Source organism: Puntigrus tetrazona, chromosome 4 (genome assembly GCF_018831695.1).
Source record: "Puntigrus tetrazona isolate hp1 chromosome 4, ASM1883169v1, whole genome shotgun sequence".
Classification (NCBI taxonomy): domain Eukaryota; kingdom Metazoa; phylum Chordata; class Actinopteri; order Cypriniformes; family Cyprinidae; genus Puntigrus; species Puntigrus tetrazona.
The window spans coordinates 21,347,024-21,374,920 of record NC_056702.1 but is presented as its reverse complement, the minus strand read 5'-3'; the positions used below and the strand labels follow the sequence as shown (position 1 = coordinate 21,374,920).

The window sequence follows — 27,897 nt, the reverse complement described above, 5'->3', positions numbered from 1 at the left end:
TAAGAAAAGGTTTCGAACAGAGATATAAATGAGCGAGCTGAAAAAGAGTCCGCAGTAGAATTCAAAGTCACAGAAGAACTGAGGCATCAGGGGCCACAGCAGCACAACGAAGAACATATTGAGCGTCTTCTGAAGAATCGTCTTAGGAAGAGTTCTGAAATATACACACAAACACACAAAAACAAGTACCTGATCAAATCCTAATCACCAACATATAACTACACAGTATTTGCTGTATGCACATTATGTACTGTATATAGAATAATTATATGTGTGCCTCATCTGTCTTCTTTCCACAGTGTCCAGACATAAACATACTCCATTACTGACATCACCATGGAATTGCAATCACAATCCATGATATCCAGCAATGAAGCGCTCAGCCATTGCCAAGCAAAGTCAACCAGTAGCAGATAGGGCATCAGACAAACCTTCACACGAAACTCCACCCACTGACGTTGGCTTGGCTCCTGCTACAAACACACAGTTACTTCCTGTTCGCATATTAAAACTGTTGTAAGTTCACAGTGGAGAGAGATTTCAAACACACACCGGTGCGTGGTCAGGTGGGATATCCTGCATTGCATCTGGTTATGTATGCAGGACAGCAGGTGTGTATGAAGGGTAGAAAGGTGTCTTCATAATCAAACAGGTACAAGTAGAGGAAAGTGGCGCGTGGAAATTCTCTCAGGCCAAACTGGAGGAACAGCGATTTTCCTAAATTTGCAGCCTTGACCGGGAAAGAGAATTATTGAAAGTACAATTATAAAAGTTATTATCCAAATAACTAATTCTGATGTGTTGGTGGCCTCTTTAAAATTTTGATATGGTGACCAAATTTGAATGTTCCCACAAAGCGTAGAGTTTATGGCAGGCGTGTCCAATCCTGCATCTGAATTTTTAAGCTTGTTTTCTCATGGGGGCCGAAAAATGTTTCCACGTGGTCAAAATTTACTGGTATTACCATCTTTGTAGAAACATTTGATTCCCATAACGTGATGAATGCCAGGTGCACACACACATATATACAACTGATGCACAGTTTCATTCTTTTCTTTCATTCTCAATAGCATTTATAAATGATGTTGAAGTTTCATCAAATGGGAAAATTAAAAACTCCACACTGAGGCTGAGGCAGGACAATTTGCTCAATGGCTCAAGAAGATCAGAGCCAACTGAGTAAAGGGCTACTTGGCTAAATTAACTGTGGCACAGGAAGAAACATTACTCCTGCATAAGCTTCAAATTACTTGCAAGTCCCACATTGTTGATAATTGGGGAACTCAGCTGTGGTTTAGCAAACAAACAGGAGCAGGGAAAATTAATAAGTGACTAGAAATAGCACAACTGTTGACTGAGCTCTTTGCGGAATGAAATAATAATTACCAGAAAAACACAAGACACACCTTGTACTCCCAGAGGTTTTGGGGTAGTTTGACTTTGTGGTCTTTGATTTTCCGGATTTCCTCCAGAATGACCTGTCTGTGCGATGGATTCTTAACATGAAACGGAAAAGCAGACAGTTCTTCATCCCTGAGATGAGCCAAGAAACTAAAACAAACAAAAACACATACAATAATGAATGTAGTGACACCTGCTGGCTATGAAATGTCATGAAAGTTATTTGAATATCGCATCCCTACTAGATAATGTAATGGCAGCACTTGTGGAAGATGGCAGTAGATTTAAGGTTTCAACTCATGTAGTGTCACGAATCTAGTCTACAGTATAGAGCCTCTCTGTGTCTAAATATAAGTCTAGTTTTTCTAGTTTATTGCCTTAGTCTGTTTCCTTCATTTCATTCTTGCTAGGTTTATCTTGTTTTGTCTGTCAGCAACTTGCCTGGATTTATCGTTTTGGATTAGATTAACCTTTGTCTTGCCGTTTCTTACTCAGTTTGCCCCTGTCTGAGGAATAGCTGAATTATGTTAATTTTCCTCAACCTAGACCACGTCTTCAAATAAAGCTTGCAAAAGGATCCGCACATCAAATATTCGGGCCACAACAGGATCCAACAGGCAAGAACGCGACAAGGCATGTTCACAAAAATGGCGCCACAAGAACACCTTGTGAAGTCATAGCTGAACTTTGTAAGTCTAGTCAAGTCACAGTTAACCTTCACGAATCAAGTAAAGTCACTGTTGATCTTCATGAATCTAATCAAGGAGTAACATGACTCCACGGGACCAGGCAATGTTCGCAAAATGGCGCCCACAACAACACTTGTGACAGCCAGTCATTATCAGTGTTATCAGTTGGTTGCTGGGGGAACCTCTTACAATCTTTCTTAATATTCTCTCTGCAATTTCTCACTATCACTCTAAATATTACTAGTAATTGATCGTAATTGGCCCGATACAATTTGTTTAGTTTAAGTAGTTTAATGTTTGTTTTACAATTAAACATAAGAATTTGGGTTTTTGTTACATTTAATATATATGCAGCATATAATTTAAATTCCTCTAACAATTGCATAAGGTTTGTAAAATGTTTCTTAGGTGCAGATAAGTCTTTTTTTTTTTTTTTTTATTTTAGTCTAATTTTACAATCTATACCTGTTACACGTGGACTCCTTTTTGTTGTTGTTTTTGTCGTGTGCCATGTATTCTGTGTGACCTACTTTAGCTAATTGTCTTAGTGTTTTCACCTGTGTCTTATTTATTAAGTATTTACGTTGTGTATTTAAGTCCTGTGTTTTCAGTTCTGTTTGTCCGATCTCATCTGTTTTTACGTGGGTTTAGTTCATTTGCTTGTCTGCCCGTTTGCCTACCTGCCCGAGGTAATTATCCTGTATATGTGTATGATTAAACTTGTTTATTTTATATTCTCGTCAAGCGCTCCTTTGCTCTAAACCACACCATGACATACCATTGCTCTCCACCCCTGGTATCAACAAGTGCTGTCTAATTATATGAGCCAGTGGTTCTATATAGATGGCGAAGAAAGAAGGACTAAGACAGCAACACTGCCTAGTTCCCTTCAAGGCAAAATATTTGCGATAGAGACCCATTTACTTTCACTCTAGCAGTTGCATTTGATATATAGATTTTTAGACATTAGGTAGATTTGTTATTAAACCAAACTTTTCTAGTGGCTTTTTGTACCTCAGTGGTAATTTCTGCAGTTTAGTTTTATTAGTTAGTGTGATTTAATTGTATAAATCGCAGATAGAGGGAAAATCTAATGTATTAAGGAACTCTTGTACTTTTGTTCTGTACATTGCAGATGTCCTTTTATATAGTTTTTCATAATAATTTCATAATTCAATTTCCATTCTCAAATTTGAGCCATCACCTTTTACATGTAAAAATTCTAAACACATGAACAAAAACATTTTTTCAGGTAACTAATAAAACCATGACACTAAAATGAAAAACATTGAATTGTATTTCTGTGTGTGTATGTGTGTTTTTGTGTGGATGGTGCCCACCTTCCATTAATTTGTGCTTTGTGGAACGTTTCTCTGTACTGATTGCTCCAGGGACCCAGATGCTCCACCCACAGAATGACATCATGGGGTTTCCACCTGTTGATTGGCTTCTGAACCAAGATGTCATAATCGGATTCAGTGCTAACCCAGTAATATCGAAACAATATAACCTAGAAACATTCACAAGGTGTTATGTCCTGTGCACAGCCGAACCCCATTCAATTGAGTGCGTATAAGAAAAAGTGCATCTTACCCCCATGCACATCAATGCCACCATGACTCCAGAACAAAAGCTGTATTGTATAGCTTGTTCTAGGCCTTGTGATACAGGAATTTGTTGCTTCAGTACCTGCCCATACTTTTGGAATATCTGGAGAAAATAATGGAACCGTTGGTCACTCTGGAGAGCCGTCCTCCGTCTCTTTATCTTATCTGGAAACTTCTTCTCCGCTGCATCCCTAGGACATGCACATGCCATATTAAATTATGAATTAGCATTAAACAGTACATATCCATGGACTATGGTTTTGCATTCTTTTCACAAAGACGCCCAGGACAACAGGATGTCATGACCCTAGCACCAGATAACATCGGTGGCAAGCAGATCCCACAGACTCTGTCACAGAACAGCTTGTAACATTAACTCAAGGGAACACATTGATAATTCCAACTCAGGAAGGAGATTGTCAATTTTGGAGCAGATAGCAGACCAAGATGATGGTCAAAGAGATAACTTTTCTGAGATCAGCTATTAAATACTTAAATACACAAAAATATTATGTCACAAATGGCTGGCTCGATGAGTATTCAAGTAAACACATTTGGTTACATCTTAAAAACTGCTAAGAAAATATTGGATACTGGGTTGTGTGTGCTGGGTGATTACTGACATACAGTGGATGATCATATAGGAGTAAAAAGGTCTTGGAATAACATTATTCTAATGCTAGAATAATGCTGGGAACCAAGAATTGTTGGTAAGGTAACTATTTCATGCAGTAATACAGTTTTCATAAGCACAGTAAAATTTGTGAAAAAATGTTTATTTAGGTCATTTGTATTGTATCTAATGGTCTCTCTGAAGGCTAAGTGCCCCTAAAGAAGAAATCCTAGAACCACATAATGCGACCAAAATATAACCATCTAGTCTGGATTTAATGTCAGCGTCTGTCATACAGCAGTAGTTAACTGGTCTTTTATGGATTTTTATAAGTACCAGTAAGTACCAACCAAAAATCGGAATGTTTTTTGCTTTACTTTGGTTGATCTCTGGATTGCATTGAATTCATTTTCCAGGATGCAAAGCAGAGAAAATAAACGCAGCAGGCAGAGCAAACTTAATGTTCACTGGCCACATAATAATGGAAGAAATATAAGGGTTTACATTAATGTATCTTTTAAGGGTGAACATTTTGGATTGAAAAACGCTCCTTGTCTACAGCTGTGTTTCAGAAACTACGACCATCTACACTTCACAACCTAAAACGCATGTCACATGACTATTTATGCAGGTACATCCATAGATATGTATAGGTAGAATTCCAGAATTAGATTGCGGAAGCATCTACGTGCTTGGAGCTATCTAATGGAGAATTTATCAAAGCATATCTATGGGTACAAAAATAAGCACAATGTTATTGTTTACACGGTCGTCAAGGATACACAGTGTGAAACATCGTTTTTAAGTCTTTGTTTTGCTCCGTTCACGCCAAACGTGACCCCAGAGTTTTCAAGCGTAAATGGATTCCATTGTGTTTTCAAAAGTCTCATTTTAGACCTTGACAATGCTGAAGTAGTGCAATGCATAGCCATAGCAAAAAGTTAAGCATTTTAGTGTAAACGGGTCATAGACAGCAATGGTTCTCTCACCGAAGGAGGATGTTAATTCTGGGAAAGCCCTGCCACCTCTCTCTGCATTCTGGACACTCGTTCCGTTGAGAGGAATGCAACCATTCTGCCAGACAATGGCGACAGAAACTATGGCCACAGTTAAGCGTAGTAGGATCTACGAGGACATCAGTAGCAACAGTGACACACAAACTCAGGTGCCGACAGTTCTTCCATGTCCTCATCGAACTTCGATGAGGTCCGACTCTATTGCAATGAGTTCATCTGTCATCTTGCCCTCGTACAGAACTGAGTTTAGAAAGAACAGAAAACTCTTTTAACAGCATCTACAGGTTCAAGCAATGCTAGAACATCAAACAATTATAGTTACATGTAGTTATATCTCTAACTTCACTAATTAGTTCAGTCTTTCGCAGCCTATCAAAACAGACTTGTTCAGCAAAAATGAATAACAAATACACATTTTATGCTGTGATATTTTCTCTTCCATTAATTGTGATCTCCTCTAACAACAGTACCACATAAAACACTTGTCCACACATTTATCCACTGCCTCATCTGTATGTATAAATGTATGTATATTGTTTTTCTATGTGTAAATTTATGCATATATATTAAGAAACATGAATCTTACTGTCAAAATCGTGACTTCAGGTCCCAGTCAGGTCAAACAGAAACAGAAAGTCTTCTGCTTGTGCACATGACTGAACCACAGAGAAACCTGACAGAAATACTTTCGGTTTTGGATTTCACTTGTATTGTGCTGGATTGCCATGACAATACCTGTTGCAGACAGAGTGTCAATTAGTGTAGCCTACTGGAAAATTCGGCAAACATAAACAAAGATTGCTTGTCAGATTTCAAGAACGAGCAACCATGTATTTTTAAATAAGCCCAAAAAACTTTCCTTCTTGTTCCTGCCCTCGATGTTGTGATTATTAGTTAATTAGTTCTCACCTATGCTTGCTCACCTGTTTTTGTTCTCCCAATTATGTCCCTGTGCTTTTACACCTGTCTGTTGCGTTCTCCCTTGGCGGTCCTTAACATATTAAATGTTCTATGTGTGTTGATGCTGAGTTCCTGTATTAAAAGAATAATTTTTGTTATATCCTTTAAGACGTATTACTACAACCACGCCACGTGACATTGTTTTTCACCTCCAATTACCTCTGAGGTTATTATATTGTTACATTTTTAAAACTTTTAAAATTTATAGTTTAACATTTTCTATAAAGTCTTTTACTATAATGTATAGAAATTGTGATTATATCTGATGTGCTGAAATATTTCATATTAATATAAATGTAGCCTAATTTGGTTATGATATTTAAATAACTTATTTAACGATGATCTTATTTTTATTATTTAACCATAATCATGATATTGTAACCACGCAAAAATCATACCTGGGATAAATTGCACATAACAGTAAAGGCGTTATTTAGCCAATCCACATCTGATCGAAAGCCTGGCAGAGCCAGGGTTCACAAGACACATGATATATAATGCCTTATTCCTAATGAACGAGGAATTTGTTTTAGTGACAGAAACTCTACAGTGCAACATGATAACAAGACAAGACAGATAATAATAAAAAAGAATTATATACACTATACAAGATACAGAATATAAAATGTGCAAAACAGCAAAAAAAAAAATAATTATATATACTGTAAAACATGAAGTGTAAACAGGAATTATGTTTGTGCAGTGTTATGTGCAAAATCTGTATGTTAAAATAAATAAGTGTCCTTAAGTGTTCATGACATGGACTGCCTGGGGAAGAAACTGTTCCTGTGTCTGGCTGTCCTGGTACTCAGTGCTCTGTAATGTCGACCAGACGGCAACAGTTCGAAGATGGAGTGCTGGATGAGGGGTCCAGAGTGATTTTCTTAACCCTCACTGTTACTGATTCATCATGCAGCTCAAAGCATTATGGGTAGAATCTCATCAGTCTCTTCTGATTCATCAACACAGTTTCACTGATGATCCAGAATAAACTCTAAACCCAGGACAGAGTGTGTGAGTGAATGTGGTCTGGACTGTGTGGATGAGGTCTCATTGAGTCAGAGACGCTGAAGAAGGACAGAGTTCCTGCGCTCTCATCCACATACACTCCTACTCTGTAGATATCTTCATACTCTCCTGTTCTTCTTCTTCTGATGATGGGCTTCACAGAGAGATCAGTCTTTATCTTATTGTGTCTGAAGGAGTATCCGTGAGGAGAGCAGGACAAACTCCAGGACTGATCATTAGATCCAAACACACAATCTTTACCCGGTCTCTTCCTGCTGATGTTCTTATATGACACTGATATCTCCACAACCTCCACTCCACTCAGTCTCCCAGTAATAGCGTCCACACACACTCTCTACACACAACACCTGATGATACATCAAATCTGTCTGGATGATCAGGATACCTCTCTCTGTTGTTCTCAGACAGAATGAGATCAGTGTGTGCTGTGTTTTAGATCCAGTGTGAAAAACACTCATCTGAACACAAGAACAGAGACATAATAACACAACAATCACTACAGTGTGTGTGTGTGTGTGTGTGTGTGTGTGAGTGTGTGTGTATGTGTGTGTGTGTGTGTGAGAGTGTATGGAGCGAGTGTGTGTGTGTGTGTGAGTGAGAAGTTTGTTCAATTAATAACGTTTTTGTGCAGAAATTATAACAAATCAACTTTAGATCAAATTGAATTGAAGTTTGTATCATGAATAGAATCGATTCCTCACGAGACTGAAATTAGCTTCGGACATAAAATATGTCATCACAGCATTTAATAAAATATATTGTAATGACAGTAAAGTTGTATAAAAAGAATCTCTTTCAGTAAGTGAGAGAAGCTGTCAGAATATATTTTAAATGTGTCACAGTACATTTATACACAAAATCCTACAATTGTTTAAATGTATTTGTCTTGATGTAAACAAGTTATTAATTTAGACATAATGCAAACATTACTTCAGCTGGCATATTTGCATCTGCTTTTTATTTCAATAATTGAAATACTAAAAGAAATAATACATCAATATTAAAATGTAGTATAATAACAATAATATTAATATTTATAATAATAATAAAAAAATTATATATATTTTAATGAAAACTAATTAATATAAATATGTTCTGTTTCAGTCGGTCACCCAAGTCACGTTTGATGACCGACGTAATTGGAATCTGGCTTGAGAGACCAATCTACTTCGAGTTTATCTAAATGAGCCATTTGAAGATTGACATGCGCTTAATTGCATCCAGCTGCTGTTGATCACAGCGCGGTATAAATAAACAGCGGTGCAGCGCATATTCAGCTTTCGCCGGAGCCGAGCGTGACTGTTCTACTCCAAAGACGATCTACGAAAGTGTTGGACTACAGTGTTTCAGCGGAGGTCATTTTCCTGCGTCGAGTGGATTGCCACAATCAGGCTGCACTACCCCCTGTTTGTGTGCAGAGCGGCTATCCCCTGTTGCCTGCTGAGGTGACAGTTGTGGATGAATCATCTCCTTGCGGGAGGTGGTCATCTCGGAGTGATGGGCGGGCTCTGTCACCTTGAAAAAGGGGCGGAGCTTGTGTTTGCTCGACTTGGTTCTTATCCTGGCTGCAGACAGGTGGGGTCCATTTTGGGTTGTGACACAATGCTTAAACTCTGCAACCAGTGGAGCTGCAAAGGGGCAGTCTGGACCCTCACGTGGGGTATCAGCTGTACCTCTTGGGCTCCCCTGTTGATCAGAAGTCAAGGAAGGTGAGCCAGACATTTCTGGAAGTGAAGATCCGGTTTTGCTCGGCATCTACCAGGCGTTGACTGTACTGGATACAGAAATGGTGGCTATGCTTGCCCAGGCCACCGAGGCTGGATGATTGGTACTTAAGGGTGGCTCGCTGGTTCTCAGGGCCCCACCCTGGTACCTTTCTTCCGGAAGTGCATGAGGAGCTTACAGGGATGTGGAAGGCACCCTTCACTGCCAGAAACTGCCCCAGTGGCTCCTCCTTCACCACCCTTGACAGCAGCGCAGCCAGGGGGTATACCGATGATCCAAGGCGCCTGCAGTACACGCTTTGTGGCGTTGATGCAGGTTCATTAGGCCAAGGCACTGAAGGATCTGCACGGGGTGGTCATGACCCCGAAGTTCTGAAAGAACTCTGTATCGCGGACGACTTTCTCGCGCCACAGGCGGCGAAGGTCACAACGCAGTCTCTGGGGTGTGTCATAGGCCACTTTCACGGTGGTCAAGGAACTCCATCTGTGGCTGTGTCTGGTCAACATGCGCCGAGGTGGACAAGACACGTTCCTTGAATGCCCCAGACCGGCCTCTTTTGGCACGCCTGTGGGAGAACTTTTGCCCAGCAGTTCTCCGCTGCCCAGAAGCAGACTGAGGTGATTAGAAAAAGAAACATCCTGCCTCGGCGGCAGCTGCTGCCTCTACCCAGCTGCCGATGGCCCGCCTCAGCCATCTCGCCGCCGGAAAGTGGGTGCCCTTGCTCCACTGAGAGAGCAAGGCGCTTGCATCCTCAACCAACTGAATGACTGGCTCATTCTAGCTCAGTCCCGGCTCAGTTGCACGAACACAGGGATCTGGTGCTACAGCACCTCAGCCAGTTGGGGTTTCTGATCAACCAGGAGAAGAGCAAACTCTGTCCAACACAGAGGATCTCTTTTCTTGGGATGGAGCTGGATCAGACGGCACACCTCACACAGGAGCGCAAGCAATTCGGTGTTAAACTGCTTGAATATGTAAATATTTTCAGAGGCTCCTGGGGCATTATATTCCAAATCATTTATTCTAGACAGATGCATATGATACAAACATCAGCTGCTGAGTTCATTCACACAAAAGAGTGTGTCCACACTCCAGCAGTTCTCAATATTTATCGTCGTCTCTCTTTAGTTCACATTTCTCGAGTTATCTGACTCAATTGCCCATTTATTGTTGTATCCTCTTTTCAGGAAAGCTGACCTCCTCATTCCATCTGTGACCTATAGAACCTGAAGGGGAGACATACATGACCCCTGACCCTCTCAACCCCAAGCATGCAGCTTGCTTATTACTCCTCTGCACGCAGACATAGGCCAGGGACGTTAGCTGACAGTTCCTGTTCAACTAACATTCTTTTGGACAATATATTGCTTGCACAAATACAATACTACTTAAAAGATATATTTGCTACTTTGTATTTAAATGCCATAGCCGATTATAATACTCATAATAAACTGTGAATTAATGCAAAACATTTGTATAGAAATATAAAAATAAAAACAACATTAATAAAGTATTCACAAAGGATAGAAAATATCCCACAAAGAAACATAATATAGGAAAAAGGCCCTAGTGGCCAATGTAATGGCTTCTTTCTGCGTTTTGTGTAATAATTGCCACAACCAACACACTTTTACAGCTTTTTAATTCTGTTAAAACATATTCAACTCAATACTTGGGTGGCAAGAGGGGCGGAGCTGTCAACTGATCATTTCTCTGAAAAACTGAGGATCCAAACTGCTCAATAAAGAGTCCCACAAGCCAACCAGGCCGATAGGACTCCTTCTTCAGCTTGATGCCATTCCTTACTTCCGGTGTCCACCACCGGATTCAGGGGTTGCCCAACAGTGCTATTAGATCTTAGCGCAGCATTCGATACAATCGATCACAACATTCTCTCTTGGATAGACTAGAAAACTATGTTGGCAATAGAGGAAGCGCCTCAGCATGGTTTAAATCATATCTATCTGACCGCTATCAGTTTGTAGCATTAAATGAGGAGGTATCATATCAATCACAAGTGAAATATGGAGTTCTCTCAAGGCTCAGTGTACAGGGACCAAGTATTTTTCAACTCATGTACATGTTACTCTGGGAGATATTATCATGAGCTGTGGTGTTGGGCTTTCACGCTGATGATACTCAGCTTCATATTTCACAGCCTGGTGATACACACCAAATTGAGAATCTAACAGGATTGCATAGTCGATATAAAAAGCTGGATGATGAGTAAACTTAACGCTAAATTTGAAAATAGCGTGCTACTAATTGACCTAAAACCCCGCTATTAATATTCAGGAACACAGCCTATCACTCTGATGGCCAGCTCTGCTAATTCTTCATCAATTTAAATAGAATCTAGGTGTGCTGTTTGACAGCAATCTTCCTTCGAAAATCATGTTTCAGTATCTGTAAAACTGTGTTTTTCCATCTTAAAATATATCTAAATTACGACATTATGCTTAACTCTAATGCAGAAATATTTAATTCATGCGCTTATGACCTCGTTGATTATTTGTAATGCTTTATTGCGGTTGTTCAGTACGCCTTTAATAAACAAAACTTCAGCTAGTCCAAAACGCAGCTGCCAGAGTCTCCACTAGAACTAGAAGTATGATCATATTAGCCCGGTTCCCACAATACTGCACTGGCTCTCATCAAACATCGGATAGATTTTAAAATCTTATTAATACCTATAAAGCCCTGAATGGTTTAGCTCCTCAATACTTGAGCGAGTTCTATCACATTATAGTCCTCATCCGCCATGCCCTCAAAAACTCTGCCATTTGATAATACCCAGAATATCAAAATCAATCATGGGCGGCAGATCCTTTCCCCATCTAGCACCTAAACTTCTGGAACAATCTCCCTAACTCTGTCTCGGGAAGCAGACACACTCTGCCAGTTTAAATCTAGATTAAAGATATCTTAATCTCATTTCATACATAACACACTAAATATTAATTTTTATTATTCAAACTACATGGATTTTTAGGCTGCATTACTTAGGATTTGCTGGAATATCATTTCTAAAATACGGCGTACTGGTGGATATCGTAAAAAGAATGGTATCACGCTTAATATTAGTCCTGTTCCTTTCAATCTGTTTTCACAGTTTGTATCCAGATTTGACAGGATCAGCACACAGAGATTATGTCTAAAACCTGAAAACTTAGATGCGCCCACGACAGATCATCAGATCCTGATGCACACACATACACACACAGTTACCTGCCACGGCACTATTGCATTTAAAAATTGAACTGCTAAGTGCAAGGCCCGGTCAGAGGAGAACTGACCCCAACTGAGTCTAGTTTCTCCTGGTTTTTATTCTCCATTCTGTATGCATGGGCTCTCAAGCCTTGCCGCCACGCTCTGGCTTACTTGGTTGGGGACACTTAACTTCCTAGTGATTTAACGCGAATTGATTACAGAGGACTGGCCTCTGCATTTAATAAGAAATTGGTCACTTACCATTATACATCCATGTTGTACTTTTCTACATTATATGTGTACAGTGCTTTGATGCAACCTGTGTTGTTAAAAGCGCTATATAAATAAAAATGACTGATTGATTGAACAGACCTTCACAGTACCATCACAGACTCCTCACGCTTGGGGCCTGGGTTGAGCCCGTCTGGCTTCCTCCTGCCAACAGATCCAACAGAACTGCTCTTTTCAGCTTCTGTCACCCAGGACCTGTTTGCTTTGGGAGACCCTACCAGCTTACATAGCCCCGGCCAACATAGCTCCTAGGCCACTGAGGCACTCAACCCTCCACCACATTAAGGTTAGGTCCTAGGAGAGACATTCCCAATTACCTATTTGTTTCTGGCAAATTTCTGCCATCTTTCTTCATTTAGTTGCCTATTATTAGTTTAGCTCACAATGCATATTCATTATTGGTTTTACATTTTAATACTGTCACTAAGCCACAGAGGAGCTCTGACCTCTTCGTGATCTGCATCCACTCCTCTGGCGCATAACTTGCTCCTGGACTATAAAGACTGCAGCAAGCCACCACCTGCAGGCTGTACATACTCTACTGTTCTGTTGTTGTTTCCTTGAGCCTTCCTAGTCTTAGTTCTCCTGGTTTTGGACTGCGGCCTGTCTTTGGATATTCTGATTGTTTGCCGTCGACTCTGACTCTCTCTGCCTGTCTCGGATTTTGTGATTGCTCTGCCTCCTATATCTGAGCTATCACGGTTTGACGCCTGCCTGCTGCGACTCATGCTCTTCGCTTAATAAAAGCCTGCACATGGATCCGCACGCCTCAGACCGCTCATTCATGACAGAATGCAACCTCACACCAGATCCAGCTGCCACCTGGATCCACGGCTCGCAGGACCCGGCTAGGACGCTTATTGGCCCTCGGCCAAGGTACCCGGACGATTGAGGATTATACCAAGAGTTTTTGACACGTCTTACCCTCTCTGACATACCGGACTGTTTATTGACTGAGTTGTATCATGAGGGAGTACATCAGCCGCTCAAAATCTAAACTTGTTCAGGGTCCACGGAGTCGCTTGCCTGGGGTTTATTGAGTTTGGTTTAGTGACTGTGGGGTCAGCTTTACGCTGGGTGTTGAGGAGAAAAGGATACAGTATCAACTCCAGTAATGGCCACTCGAGCTCTAAGATGGCCGCCTGCCCAGAGCCGCTTCCCAAGATGGCCGCCTGCCCAGAGTCAGTTTCAAGATGGATGCCGCCGCCCAGAGTCAGTTTCAAGATGGATGCCGCCTGCCCAGAGCCGCTTCAAGATGGTCGTCCAGAGCCGCTCTCAAGATGGCCGCCTGCCCAGAGCCGCCTTGATGGCCGCTTTCGCCCAGAGCCGCTTCCCAAGATGGCCGCCGCCCAGAGCCGCTTTCCCCAAGATGGCCGCCTGCCCAGAGTCGCTCCCAAGATGCAGGCCAACGCTGCCCAGAGCCGCTCTGCTGACGGCCGGGCGCCCGCCCAGAGCCGCCTCAAGATGGATGCCGCCGCCTTAAGAGCTGCTTCTCAAGATGGATGCCTGCCCAGAGCTGGGCTTCCTAAGATGGATGCCGCCTGCCCAGAGCCGTCTCCCAAGATGGATGCCGCTCCAGAGCCGCTCCCAAGATGGATGCCGCCACCCAGAGCCGCTTCCCAAGATGGATGCCGTCACCAGAGCCGCCTCAGATGGATGCCGCCCCAGAGCCGTCCCAAGATGGATGCCGCCTGCCCAGAGTCGCCTCCCAAGATGTGGATGCCGCCCAGAGCCGTCAAGATGGATGCCGCCTGCCCAGAGCGCCGCCCAAGATGGAGGCCGCCTGCCCAGAGCCGCCTCCCTAAGATGTGATGACGCTGCCTAGAGCTTGCCTCAAGATGGATGCCGCCTGCCTGAGCCGCCCCAAGATGGATGCCGCCCTGCCCAGAGCCGCTTCCTGAAGATTACGCTCTGCCCAGCAAGCCTCCAGTGCCCGCGCCGCGGGGCAAAGCCTCCAGTGCCCGCGCCTGGCAGCTTCCCAGTGCCCGCGCCTGGGTGCAAAGCCCAGTGCCCGCGCTGGTGCAAGCTCCAGTGCCCGCGCCTGGTGCAAAGCCCAGTGCCTGCGCCCTGCAGTAAAGCTTCCAGTGCACCCGCACTCGCAAAGCCTCCAGTGCCCGCCACTGCAAAGCCTCTCAAGTTATCCCACCTCCCACTTTGCTACACGCTGTCATCGGATCCTGTGCAGCCCCTGCACCCATCTTTCTGCCCTCCACCCGAGCTCGCCGGTCCGGCCAGCGTCTCCATCGCTACCGCGCATGATCCTCGCTTCACCGCCCCACCTCCGGAGTCTCAGATCCACTCCGCTTGTGACCCGCCCGGCCTCCTCAGGCCCCAGCCCCTCCCTCTACCGTGCCTGTCAACTACTGCCACCAGGCCTCCATCGTTTCTCCGGCCACGCTGGTCGGCCATCGCATCATCCGTCGCCTCAGGATTCCACCTCCAGCTTCGCCGCCTCGTCCTCCATCCTCCGGCTCTGCCAGGCTTCTCCTTCCCGCCCACCTCAGTCCTGTCGCCTGGCTCTGCCGCTACCTTCCGCCCCCGCTCCGCATCAGTCGCCGCCTGCGGCACGCTCTAGACCTCTAGCGCCTCTGTGTCACCCTGGCTTTTCGGCCTCCGCCTCCGTCTCCGCTCGCCTGCCCCGACTACCTGCCTGGCCGCCGGTCTGCTCCATGGGGGTTGATGATCGTTACTCTCCATGGCTCTCCTCTGGCCGGCCTACTCACTGACTATCATGGCTGGGTTCTGATCGCTCCTGCCCTCGACCTCCTCGCTCTCACCCCGGCTCCTCCCACCGCCTCTTCCTCCCTGGTCTCAGCTTACTGACTCCCTCCCGAACCCCTCCCAAGCCTGCTGGTGCTATGTTTTGTTTTGTGGAGCGCCAGGAGTCGCCTTATGAGGGGGCTATGTCACCAAGCCAGCAGAGGGAGCCCTGACCTCTGGTTATCTGCATCCACTCCCTCTGGCGACAACTCCTGTTCCTGGACTATAAAGACTGCAGCAAGCCACCACCTGGCAGGCTGCATTGTTCTGCCTGTTCTGTTGTTGTTTCCGAGTTTTTCCTTTAGTCTTAGTTCTCCTGGTTTTAACTGCATTTCCGTCTTTGGACATTCCTGACTGCTCTGCCGCCCGACCTGACCTCTGCCTGTCTCTGACTTTGTGATTGCCCCGCCTCCTATATCTGTTTACCCTGCTTGACGCCTCTGCTCTATGACCATGCTCTCGCTTAATGTAAGCCGCATATGGATCTGCACTACCAGACCGCCATTCATGACAACATATTTTTAATTAATAAAACATTATTAATTTTTTTTCTAAAACGCCAATCTTACTGATAAATCCCTGGACTGTTTTATTCTAGTTTGTGAATCTAAAAGGTTAAATAGGCTTGTGGAAGTAATTCTATACAACTTAATAGGAAGGTGGAATCTATGACTGGACTGGGAATATTGTCGGATGGGTAAGGAATACCTCAATACTGGAGAAGGATCTCCCCAAATTCACCAATTTTCTTCTTCCAGCATGTTCCACTGAGGAAGCAGAGGCCAGGTAATCTAGATAAGCAAATACACAAAAAACTATGCCTTGAAGATATAAATGCAGACGCCTCATTTGATTTGCCTCTGAGATGTGCGTTTGTTATCAGGAACCTGCTTTCAATGAATCTATCCTGTTCATGCCAAGTCTATTCCAAGTCAAGTCTATTCATTTTCAGGCAAGTGTGTTTCAAGTCATATCTGCTCATTTAGATTATGGATTGATATCTCTGTAAATAAAACTGCACATGAGTTCTCACTATGCTCATCTTCAGTGAACTAAATTGTTACATCATGGTGCACTAACTATATGAAATTGTCTGCCTGCATGTCTTTAATTGTGATCATTCTAAATGTATTTTTATTAAATAGAATCAAGCAGTAAAGAAAATCACTCTAAATGCACACTCACTAGTCTAGACTTCATGTTAATTGAGGGTGTGTTTTGCAAAAAACTACTAGATACTCTAAATCTCACATCATTAAAATAACAATTATGATAATATATCTTCATGTATATTTACACTGTGCAGTGAGATTACATGTAGAAAATCTATACAAGTTTAATACTATAATTATATACATATTATATAATAGACTATATACAAGTGTGGTGGGTTCATCATTGATTGTCTCTAGAAGTTGAACATGCTTAAAGGGTTAGTCCACCTTGAAAATTCTAAATGAAAATTAGATGTTTTTCTATACTTTTGAAGCATCCTAGGTGTGTGGATGCTTTTTAGATAAAAAAATTTAATCATATTTTTAATCTCTATAATTTTAGTGGATGTGGTGGTTCAACTCTCAAGAGCCAATTGAGGGAAGTCATTACTACTACGTTATGTGTTCTGAACTGTTGTTACTGTTAAGGATAAATACAATGGAAAGACTTGAGGGACTAGGACAAGTGAATTTGATTGAATCTGTCTGAAAGAAAAGTCACATACATCAAGGTAGATTCCGTAGAAACGTGTACATTTGTACTGTATAGACTATATATCCTGTCCTGCCTAAGACTGTGAAATGTTTTTAAATAAACTTAAATACATAACTTTTTTTAATAAACTGTTAAAAAAGTCATTAAGGTCTTATTTAATCTCATAAGTGGAAAACGGTATTGCAAAATTCTCTGTTTTGTTTTTTGACTACATAAAATAACACTGATATAATATAATATACTGAAATATCTGAAATATCTGCTACCTACATAATAAATGAAACACCTATTTATTAAATATTATCGCAACATAGTAATTTTCAAACGTGTGATTGTTTAAACTCAGCATGTTTAAACGACAGTGTGAACTCTCTTCCAGTCCATCAGAGCAGCTTCAATTCCTGAATCCTGGTGTGATTAATACTCAGGTTCAGCTATATGCCAGATGGTTTGATGATTGTAGAGCAGAGGATAGAGTTTCACAGCATGTTTCATCAAAACCACAGCTTCTAAATCTGCTGAAATAGAAACGTTTTATTCACTGATGTTCAGCTTTTCGCAATAACTTATTTTTCTCTTCATAATCGAGGATAAATTTCACTGCATTTACATTTCATTACTAGTGACGTAGAACAAAACATTTAATTAAACAGTCAGTGGTATTTCCAGAGTTTTCTGCAGCATCTCAGCTTGGAATGAGTCTCTGTAGGTCTGGATTGTTCTGATGTGAATCCCTTGGGTTGAACTTTATCCTGCACCTTCTCTGACATCAGCAGTACTGAGGTCAACACTGTGCACATTGAAGATGAGATCTCTCTTCCTGATGTTCATTTGAACTGAGGCAACTCTGGATTTCTCATATAATGAATTATCCTTGAGTTCAAGTAAGCAGTAGAACAGGTTGACTGAAGCTTCATCTGAGATGTCCCCTGTTGTTGTAATTCTCTTTAATGTGTGTACTTAGATTTCTGATGCTCTCTGTGGTGTCTTCAGTCTGTATGATCAGGCCTTGAGCAGATTTTGACTGATTCCACTGAAATTCATCAGAAACTGGCAGGAACAGGTCCAGATGTCCTTCATTTCTGCATTGCTTTTTCAATTGCTCTGTTGTCATGCAATTTGACCTTCTAGTATGAAATACCTTGTATGACTGTACTTTTAGAATTCTCAAAAAAACTTAAGCCTTGCTTGTTTTTTCTAGGTAAATAGATGAACACATGCACTGCAGCGCAGGAACTCTTGAACACCCAGGATGCACAAAGCTGCGAAGACCTTTGTCCTATAAAGTCCAACTTCCTTCTAAAGATCTCAGCGGATCATTTTCCTGTGAACTCCAGCACTTTACTCATCAATGATTTAGCATGGTTTCAGATGTTTCTGTAGAACACAATGTTTCGCTTCAGCTGCTCAACGCTGGCTTACCAATTTCAGAATCATCTTTCATTTAAAAGTAAGTGTTCTGAACGTTCTCTTTCTTCTTGTTCATTACATTTCTGTTTTTTTATGTTCCATCTGTATCAGCAGGGAGTGAATGTACATTTCAGTGAGTGTTGTGCTGATGTTCTCTTCATTGTTCTTTCAGTGAGAATATCCTGAAGCACTGTGGCTGTGATCCAGCAGAACACAGGAATGTGGCACATGATGTAGAGATCACAAAGACGTCTTAATGTGGGGAGATGATTCTGGAGTGACAGACTCTCATCTGTGAATCTCTCATACTCTCCTTCCTGTTGGTCAGTGAATCCTCTTTCACCTCTGTGAACAAACTCTACATACTGAGGAGGGATCTGATCATTGCTGCTGGTCGTGATGTGACCCAGATAAGAGTTGATGGAAGGCAGTTACCTTGACTCAGACTTGTGTTATACATCAACAGATGATCTTTCCTCAACAGTGTTCATTGTATCACTTTCAAAATTCAAAGGCAGTCGACTCTCATCAAGTCCATCAAATATAAACACATGTTTATAATTTTGATTTCTCCAGGTCCTTCAATTCAGGATAAAATTTCAGTGAAACTCATGACTGACTTCTCTCTTTAATCACATTGATCTCTGAATGGGTCATTACAGCTCATATCCTGATTGTGCTCTTCGGCTCATCCAGGATGAACTTAGCATGACACAGCTTTTCCAATGCCAGCGACTTCTAATACAATCTTTTAACTCATTGTTTTTCTCAGTTCAGTAAATATATCATTGCATCGATTGTTTTGTTCAGCGTTTTTTTGCTCTTGGAAGCATCACACCAGAATCTCATGTTCCTGATTTACATCTTATCTTCAGGATGAAATAGATCTGTGTAAACAGCTTTCAGATCTGTGTCAGTTTCTTTGTTGCCCTCAAAATGTATTTTGTCTTCATCTTCATGTTGTTTTTGGTGAGTTTTCAAGACATTTGGAGCTTCACAATAAAAAAGAGACAAAAACACTAAACAAATTTGTCATATTTTCATATCAGCAATGATTACTATTATTTCAGAACTGATTCAGACAGATTAAATTCATAATTAACAATTTTCAGTTTTACACTTTTGGAATGTTCATGCTCTTTTCCAGATCACTTCATTGATTGAGATCTTTTATGCCATGAGATCAGTCTCTACTCAAAACTGATGAATGGTTTCACATGATCTAGCACATCAACAGAATGTGTGTTTAAACTTGCTTTAATTAACCTTTAGCACAAAGTGGACCGTAATCATGTCTCTTTTGGTTAACTTTACAAAGCTCCAATTATACTATTAGATGTTTGCTTTAGACCATTGTAAGTTGAGGAACTATTAAAGGCAATTTCAAATATCTGTATGAAATCTGCTCTCGTGTGATTTATTATTTGCATTCATGGGCATTGATAAGGATATATATGAATTTATAGTATATGTCAGAATTACTCTAACAGGACAGATGTCTTCTATGTTGTCCTCAGTCTGAGCTGGTGAGAAAAGAGAGAATCACTCACTAGAAACATTAATCTCAGTAGCATCACATCAGTAAAGGAAGAGGAAAAGAGGTCAAACTTCTCTACACTGTTAAATATTTAATCACGTTACAGACACAGTAAATAATGTTACTTCACTTGTGTTCATATTTGCAAATCATTCAGCCAGTAGATCATTTTGGTCTATCTTTCTTAGAGATGTCTACTGTGATCTTCAGCAGCTTCTTCTGGTCCAAAACACATAACCATCTTATCTTACTGTGTCTAATACATCTGCCTTCCATTTCAGACTTTGATATAGGCTTATGATGTCCATTCTTTAACTACCAATGAAAATCTCCTTTAGTTCAGCTTCTTCAGATCCTTCAGTAAGTCCACAAGAGCTCTTTAACGGACGCCAATGGCCCTTCACCACCTTGCCTGCAGGTCAAGAAAAAGAAAATACATTTGAAGTATTTCAACTTTAACATGTGACCTAAGAACCCAAATGTATGATGTTTTTAAAATCTGTAAATCCTTTAACAGCATTCTAGAGTCAGCATAAATATGACCTAAAACAACTTAAATAGTAGACCTTTTAAACATAGTCTGTTAATAATTCTAATATAGATTGATTGACTTCTGTCCATTGACATTTATATTGAATAAATTAAAGCACAAAGCTTCTTTTCATGATATGGAATAATGGGGTGCATGCATAAATATTCTACATTTCAGCCACAATTTTTTTAAAGGTGAACTCTTATCTATAATGTAGGTTAATGGTTTGTGGAATCTCAGTAAAATATGAGTTGGGGAAGATCCAGGTGTAATTATATATAAAGATCAGAAAAAGAGATCAAAGCTTCCATTTTGAACTCCAACCTCAGATAAACGTGTGCAGATTCTTCTCTTCGTCCTAGAACTGTAGCGTTCCACACTCCTGAGCTTACAGCTTTACAAATAAGTTAAAGCAGTTTTTTAGAGAAGAACGCATGTACAGACATCCATTCTCACATTCACTTGCTCTGTTCAAAGTAACTGGAATGGAATAATTTTGGTAGACTTATGAGTATAATCTCTTTTTCCTCAGTTTTATTAGTATACATTTGTCATTGAAACTCACATCAATATAAAACTTCGCTAATGACTAGATTTATTTTGATTAGATTCTTTTTTTTTTAAATCAGTGGTCAGGATTAAAGGATTGATTTCAATTTCAAAGCAACAATTTTACTTGAAATATATTATTAACTGTACTTTACTTCCGTATTGTGACATACTTCCAAAAGAAAGGGAATATTGAATGAGAAAAACAGAGGGCGTGGCTTGTTTGGAGGGGGCTGAGAATCAGTAGATCTAGTTCTGAATGAACTTCTAGAAGGTTTGCATCATTCTGGGCCGAGGAATTTGGGGTTATTTGTGCGAGTAATGTGCGTTAACACGACAGGTGTTTTATTTTGTCACTGTACTGTAAATGAATTTATCATAAACACAGGGATAACTGAATCAAATGTAAAATAACTGTAAATAATCTAATGATAGCAAACTCCCCTGAACTGCTTCTCGTGGCGTGAGAAATGTGGGCTCCTGTCAGGATCTGTCGTCAGAAAAGTTCGTAATTCGTTCGAGACTGTTATATTCACCGAATATAAGGCTCAAAAGCGTTTCGTGACGACTTTGGTTTTGTTTTGTGTTATTATTTGTGCGTGCATCTATTGCTCTTGATCCCATGAGTCAACACTTCACATGTCAGTGTGGTTGACCTAGCGGCCATAGAGACAGTTATATTCAGGTGTCTTGTGAAGTAACCAAATCCTCTGGGGCGTGAGGGACTGAGGAGAGTCGCGTGCTCTGTCGCTGGAAGTGGATCGTCGCGTCTATCTCGTGTTCTGACGGATCGTGACAGGACGTGAGAACATAAGATGGTTCTACTACTTTCATTATTCTATTTCTTAGTATGCTCTTAACTCTTTGGGTGAGGAAACTATCGATGAGCAGCTTCATGCTCTCTGTGTCTGTATGGTGAAATCTACAATAGAATAATTCAATAAAAGAAGCTGTATTTCTACTTTTCATTAACGTCCTGATATGTGCAACATGATGTTTCTCAATGTTTTAAAATACACCATACCAAATAACAGTTTTAGAGTGTTTTAGCACACTTTTTAAAGCATTTTTATGCTATATGAACATAGTTTATTTGATATAAATAGCCCCCAACCAGCCATTATTGAGATCCAGATTTTAAAATACTTTTATCTATGTTGTAAAACAATTGATTGTTTAATAGTTATTGTTGCCATGATGGACAAAGCGTAAAAATGCCTCCAGAATAAACACATGAATAGTAAGAATCTTTACTAGTTTGCCTCATCAAACCCCCATCATTTTCAGATTTGCATAAGTTTGCCTTATTTATTTAGTTGATACCTTTTATTAGCAAACTACATTTGGGATGTATTTACAGATTTATCAGAAGAAGAAGAGACCACACAGAATATTGTATTCTTTTATTTGATAAAGTATTTATAAGATACACAGTACACATGGTATTGTATTCCACTTTATTGAATAGTAGAAAGACCACCATAGCATCATGTTTAAAAGTAGTTTTATTGAGAAAAGACAGTAGGAATTATGATATACTTAGCATTTAGTTAAAGAAGTATAGCCAGAGATAAAATATGTATTAAGTAAAACAGTTTCTTCTTCTGACTCTCTTTTCTTTGTGAAGCAGCGGCCAGTGTAGCAGCCATGCGACACTTCTGGATCTTGAGGCTATCTCTGTGCTGCATTACCATGAAAGCATGCATTTCTTTTTATATCTAACAGACTCTATTTAGGATTTAGAAGAACAAAAAAATAGATGATTTAGTATATAAATAACATTTTTACAAATTTAATTTAAGAAAATTTAATAAAAGAGGAAACAATTTTTGGCCTTGAGGCCTTGTCAGTCCTGAGAAAAGAAAAAAAAAAAAACAACACGAACAATATATTGTAATACTCTAAATGCTGTTGCAAAAAAATGAAAAAACCAAAGCTAAACCATTTTGTCCTAAAAACAGACACTTGTCCTAAAACTGCTCCTTAAATTTTAAATGCTCATCAGACACTCACCATGTGAAAGAACAAGATCTATTTAAAGCTCAGTCTCTAAGAGAAAGTGAGCCATACAGCAAGACAACAAAAGAGCAGGTTAAAGAAGAGGTGGAAGGAGCTGGAAACAAGCAGTTCAATTGAGGAAACCCACCAACATCACAGAGTTGAAGTGGTTATGTAATGAGGAACAATTAGAAAGTCCTACAAGATGAACAAGATGTGAAACTTGCAAATAAGGATACATCAGATGCTGAAAACAATTTCTTTGTCTATGTTCAGGGAGAATTTTTAGGATTTTAGGTCATATTTATGCAGAAATAAAAAAATTGTAAATTGTAAAGGCTTTCCTGTAGTTTTAAAATGTCATATTTGAGCTCACTTTAGATCTTTTCTCTTTCTAATGATGCAGTGCATTGAGTTGATGAAGAGCGATGGCGTCTGTTAAAAAGCTGCTCTTGGACCAACTGATGGAGCTGGCAGAAGATAGATAGTTGAAGAATTTTCATTGGCATTTAGTGAGAATTTTATCAAAAGAAGTCTGAATTGGAAGAAATGCAGATAGACGTAGACACAGTAGATAAGATGGTGATGTATTTTTGGACCAGAAGAAGCTGTGAAAGGTCATGGTAGGCGTCTGAGAAAGATAAACCAAAATGATCTGGCTGAACAGTTGCAGAGAATGAACACAAGCAAGGTAACATTTAATTTACTGTGACTGTATAGCATGTGATTAAATATTTAACAGTGTGAAGGTTTTAATTAAAGCTCTTTTCCTCTTTGCTCTGCTGATGTGAGAGATAAATGTCTGAGATAAATGTTTCCCAGTGAGTGATTCTCTTTTTTCTCTTTCCCAGCTCAGACTGAGGACAATATGAAGACATCTGTCCCTGTTAGAGAGTAATTCACAACATATCACATATAATCCATATATCATATCACTGCCTGTGAATGGAAATAAGAAATCACATCAGAGGCAGATTTCATACAGATATATAGAAGTGTCCCCAGTGATACCCAGCCTACAATGGTCTGAAAGCCTTGCTTAAAGCATCTTATAATGTATTTGAATTCAATTAAAGTTAACCAAAAGGTGGCACTGTCACAAAATAGATTCAGTATCACCGAGACATGATTCACGTCACACATGCTAAGGTTATTTAAAGCAAGTTTAAACACACATTCTGTTTGATGTGCTAGATCATGTGAAAACGTTCATCAGTTTTGAGTGAGACTGATCTCATGGCATAAAGATCTCAATCAATAAGTGATCTGGAAAGAGCATAGACATTCAGATATTGTAAAACTGAAAATTGTTAAATATGAATTTAATCTGTCTGAATCAGTTACTAATAATAACAAATTATGCTGAAAATATGACAAATATGTTTAGTGTTTTTTGTCTCTTACTTTTTATTGTGAGCTGCTGCAAAATGTCTTGAAAACTCACAAAAACAACATGAAGATGAAGGTAAAATACATTTTTGAGGGCAACAAAGAAACTGGCACAGATCTGCAAGCTGTTTACACAGATCTGTTCATCACAGAGGGGAGATGAAAGATGTAAATCAGGAACATGAGATTCTGAAGATTGATGATGCTTTCCTAAGAACAAAAAACACTGAACAAAACAATCAAATGCAATGATATATTTACTGAACTGAGGAAAAACAATGAGTTAAAGATTGTGTTGACCAAAGGAGTCGCTGGCATTGGGAAAACTGTGTCTGTGCACAAGTTCATCCTGGACTGGGCTTCGAAGAAGGAGAATCTAATCAGGATATAGACTGTGTGTTCCTGCTTCCATTCAGAGAGATCAATGTGATTAAAGAGAGAGAGGTCAGTCTCCATGAGTTTCTGCTGAAATTTAATCCTGAATTGAAGGAACTGGAGAAATCAAAGTTTTATACAGAATATAAACTTGTGTTTATATTTGATGGACTTGATGAGAGTCGACTGCCTTTGAATTTTGAAAGTGATACAATGAACACTGTTGAGGAAAGATCATCTGTAGATGTGCTCTTTACAAAGTCTGGTCAAAGGTAAACTGCTTCCATCAGCTCTGGTCTGGGTCACATCACGACCAGCAGCAGCCAATCAGATCCCTCCTCCTCAGTATGTAGGATTGTTCACAGAGGTGAAAGGATTCACTGACCAACAGAAGGAGAGTACTCCAGAAAGAAATTCAAAGATCAGAGTGTGTCCTCCAGAATCATCTCACACATTAAGACGTCTTGTAGTCTCTACATCATGTGCCACATTCCTGTGTTCTGCTGGATCACAGCCACAGTACTTCAGGATATTCTCACTGAGAACAATGAAGAGAACATCAGCACAACACTCACTGAAATGTACATTCACTTCCTGAGGATACAGATGAACATGAAGAGTCAGAAATATGGCAAACAACAAGGAGAATGTTCAGAGCACTTACTTTAAATAGAAAGATGATTCTGAAGTTAGCAAGCTTAGCGTTTGAACAGCTGAAGCAGGAAAACATTGTGTTCTATGAGAAAGATCTGAAAGCATGTGGTATTGATGTGAGTAAAGATGCTGAGTTCACAGGAATGATCGCTGAGATCTTTAAGAGGAAGTTGGACTTTATAAGACAAAGGTCTTCTGCTTTGTGCATCTGGGTGTTCAAGAGTTCCTGCTGCAGTGCATGTGTTCATCTGTTACCTGAAAAACAAGCAGCAAAAAGGGCTTACGTTTTTCTTTGAGGATTCACAAACTACAGTCATACAAAATCTTACATTTCCTTTTAGAAAGGTCAAATTGCATGACTTAACAGAGAGAGCAATTGAAAAAGCAATGCAGAGTAAGAGGGCATCTGGACCTGTTCCTGCGGTTTCTGATGGGAATTTCAGTGGAATCCAGTCAAAATCTGCTCAAAGGCCTGATCACACAGACTCGAAGACAACCACAGAGAGCATCAGAAATCTAAGTAACACATTAAAGAATTACAAACAACAGGACATCTCAGATGAAACTTCAGTCAACCTGTTCTACTGCTTACTTGAGCTCAAAGATCATTCATTATATGAGGAGATCCAGAGTTACTCTCAGTTCAGATGAACATCCAGGAAGAGATCTCTCATCTTCAATGTGTACAATGCTGACCCACATACTACTGATGTCAGAGAAGGTGCTGGATGAGTTCAACCCAAAGAGGTTCACATCAAAACTAGCAGACTACAAGAGACTCATTCCAGCTGTGAGATGCTGCAGAAAAGCTCTGTGAGTATTTCACTGGATACTGTTTAATTAGACGTTTTGTTCTGCATCACTAAACAATGAAATGTAAATGCTATGAAATATTTTCCTGATTATGAAGAGAACAATAAGTTATTGCAGAAAAACTGAACATCAGTAGATAATCAGCCTGAAACATTCTATTTTGGCAGATTTGACAACTGTGGTTTTGATGAAACATGCTGTGAAACAGTGTCTTTTGCTTTACGATCATCAAACCATCTGACAGAACTGAACCTGAGTAATAATCAACTGAAAGATTCAGGAGTGAAGTTGCTTTCTGATGGACTGAAGAATTCACACTGTCGACCGAACATACTGAGGTTTGACATCCACATTCACTGAATCACTTATGTTCAAACATGTGGATAAATAGGTGTTTTATAATTATAGCTAGCAGATATTTTATTTCTCCTGTCTATATTGTAATATGAATGAATCAGTGTCATTTTCTCTAAGAACACAAAGCTGGCAATGTCTACTCAAAAAACCTGATAAGAATTTTGTAATGCAGTGATCAAGTTATAAGAATTAAATGATACCTAAAATTCCTTTAATGACTTCTTTTAACAGTTTATTAGAAATAATTAAACATGAACATTTTTAAACAAAGTAATCTTAATCGTATGATGTTTATGTCAAGAGCAAGCTCGCATGCAATTTTCATATTGTTATTATTCGCTAAGAATTATGGTGAGTTTTTAATGCCATTTTCACATACCCCTGCACAGGCCTCGGAAAGAGCACAGGTGCGTTACCTATTATCAGCTGTTTTTATTTATTTTACATCTAATGTAAAACGCTTTCCTTTCCATTTTTGGAAGAGGGTATGGAACCAAGTTTGGAACCAAACTATAGCCAGAGTTAAACAAACTTTTAGCACTTTTTAACACAAATTAAATAGCATAATTCTGTCAAAATGAAATGCATACAAATACTTGGTAGGTCATGTTGTTAATGTACATCAGTTAGCATTAGTGGTAGGCTTACAGACTTACAGACAGGACAGGATACAAATTCACTGTTTCTATGGGAAATCCCTAAAAGTGTGCTTAATGTGTTTGTAAAAAAGGAATCAATGTCCAGGAATACTTAATTAAACCATAAAGAAATTATCTATTTAACGTATGTTTCAGAAAACCTGAAAATGTCAATCTATGGTTAATAAATTACCAACAAAGCATTATCTATAATGTATGTTGTATTTAAACGGTTAGTTCACCCAAAAATGAACATTAGCACACGTTTTACCTGCCTTGAAGCATCATAGGTTCGCTTCTTTCAGACGAATCCAATTGAATCAAGTTGTTCTGGTCTCTCCAAGTCTTTCCATGATATTTATCAGGTGGTAGTTTTTAACATTTCAGATAACGTGAAATAAAGTGCTCAGATTCATAATAAAACATCCTTCAAATGGCACTGAGGGGTTGAATAAAAAGGTCCCCTGAAGTGAATCCATGCATTTTTGTAAGATATTTTAAACAAAATAAAGACTTTTCTCTCACTGCTGACTGATGTAACCAGAAGACGTGTAGGCAGATTATACGTGTTATGCACGTGTATCTGGTAAATGTAGTGAACACAGGAAAAGTTTCCTTAATTCAGCAAAGGAAA

The 27,897-nt window shown here is 40.0% G+C and overlaps 1 protein-coding gene and 1 pseudogene across 1 annotated transcript in view; one reads left to right on the top strand and one right to left on the bottom strand.

Moving 5' to 3' along the window:
* The window catches only part of LOC122342952 (NACHT, LRR and PYD domains-containing protein 3-like), a 924,523-nt gene that overhangs the window by 117,981 nt on the left and 778,645 nt on the right, over positions 1-27,897 (top strand). The window lies entirely within an intron of this gene.
* On the bottom strand, positions 563-13,076 carry LOC122342291 (annotated as a pseudogene).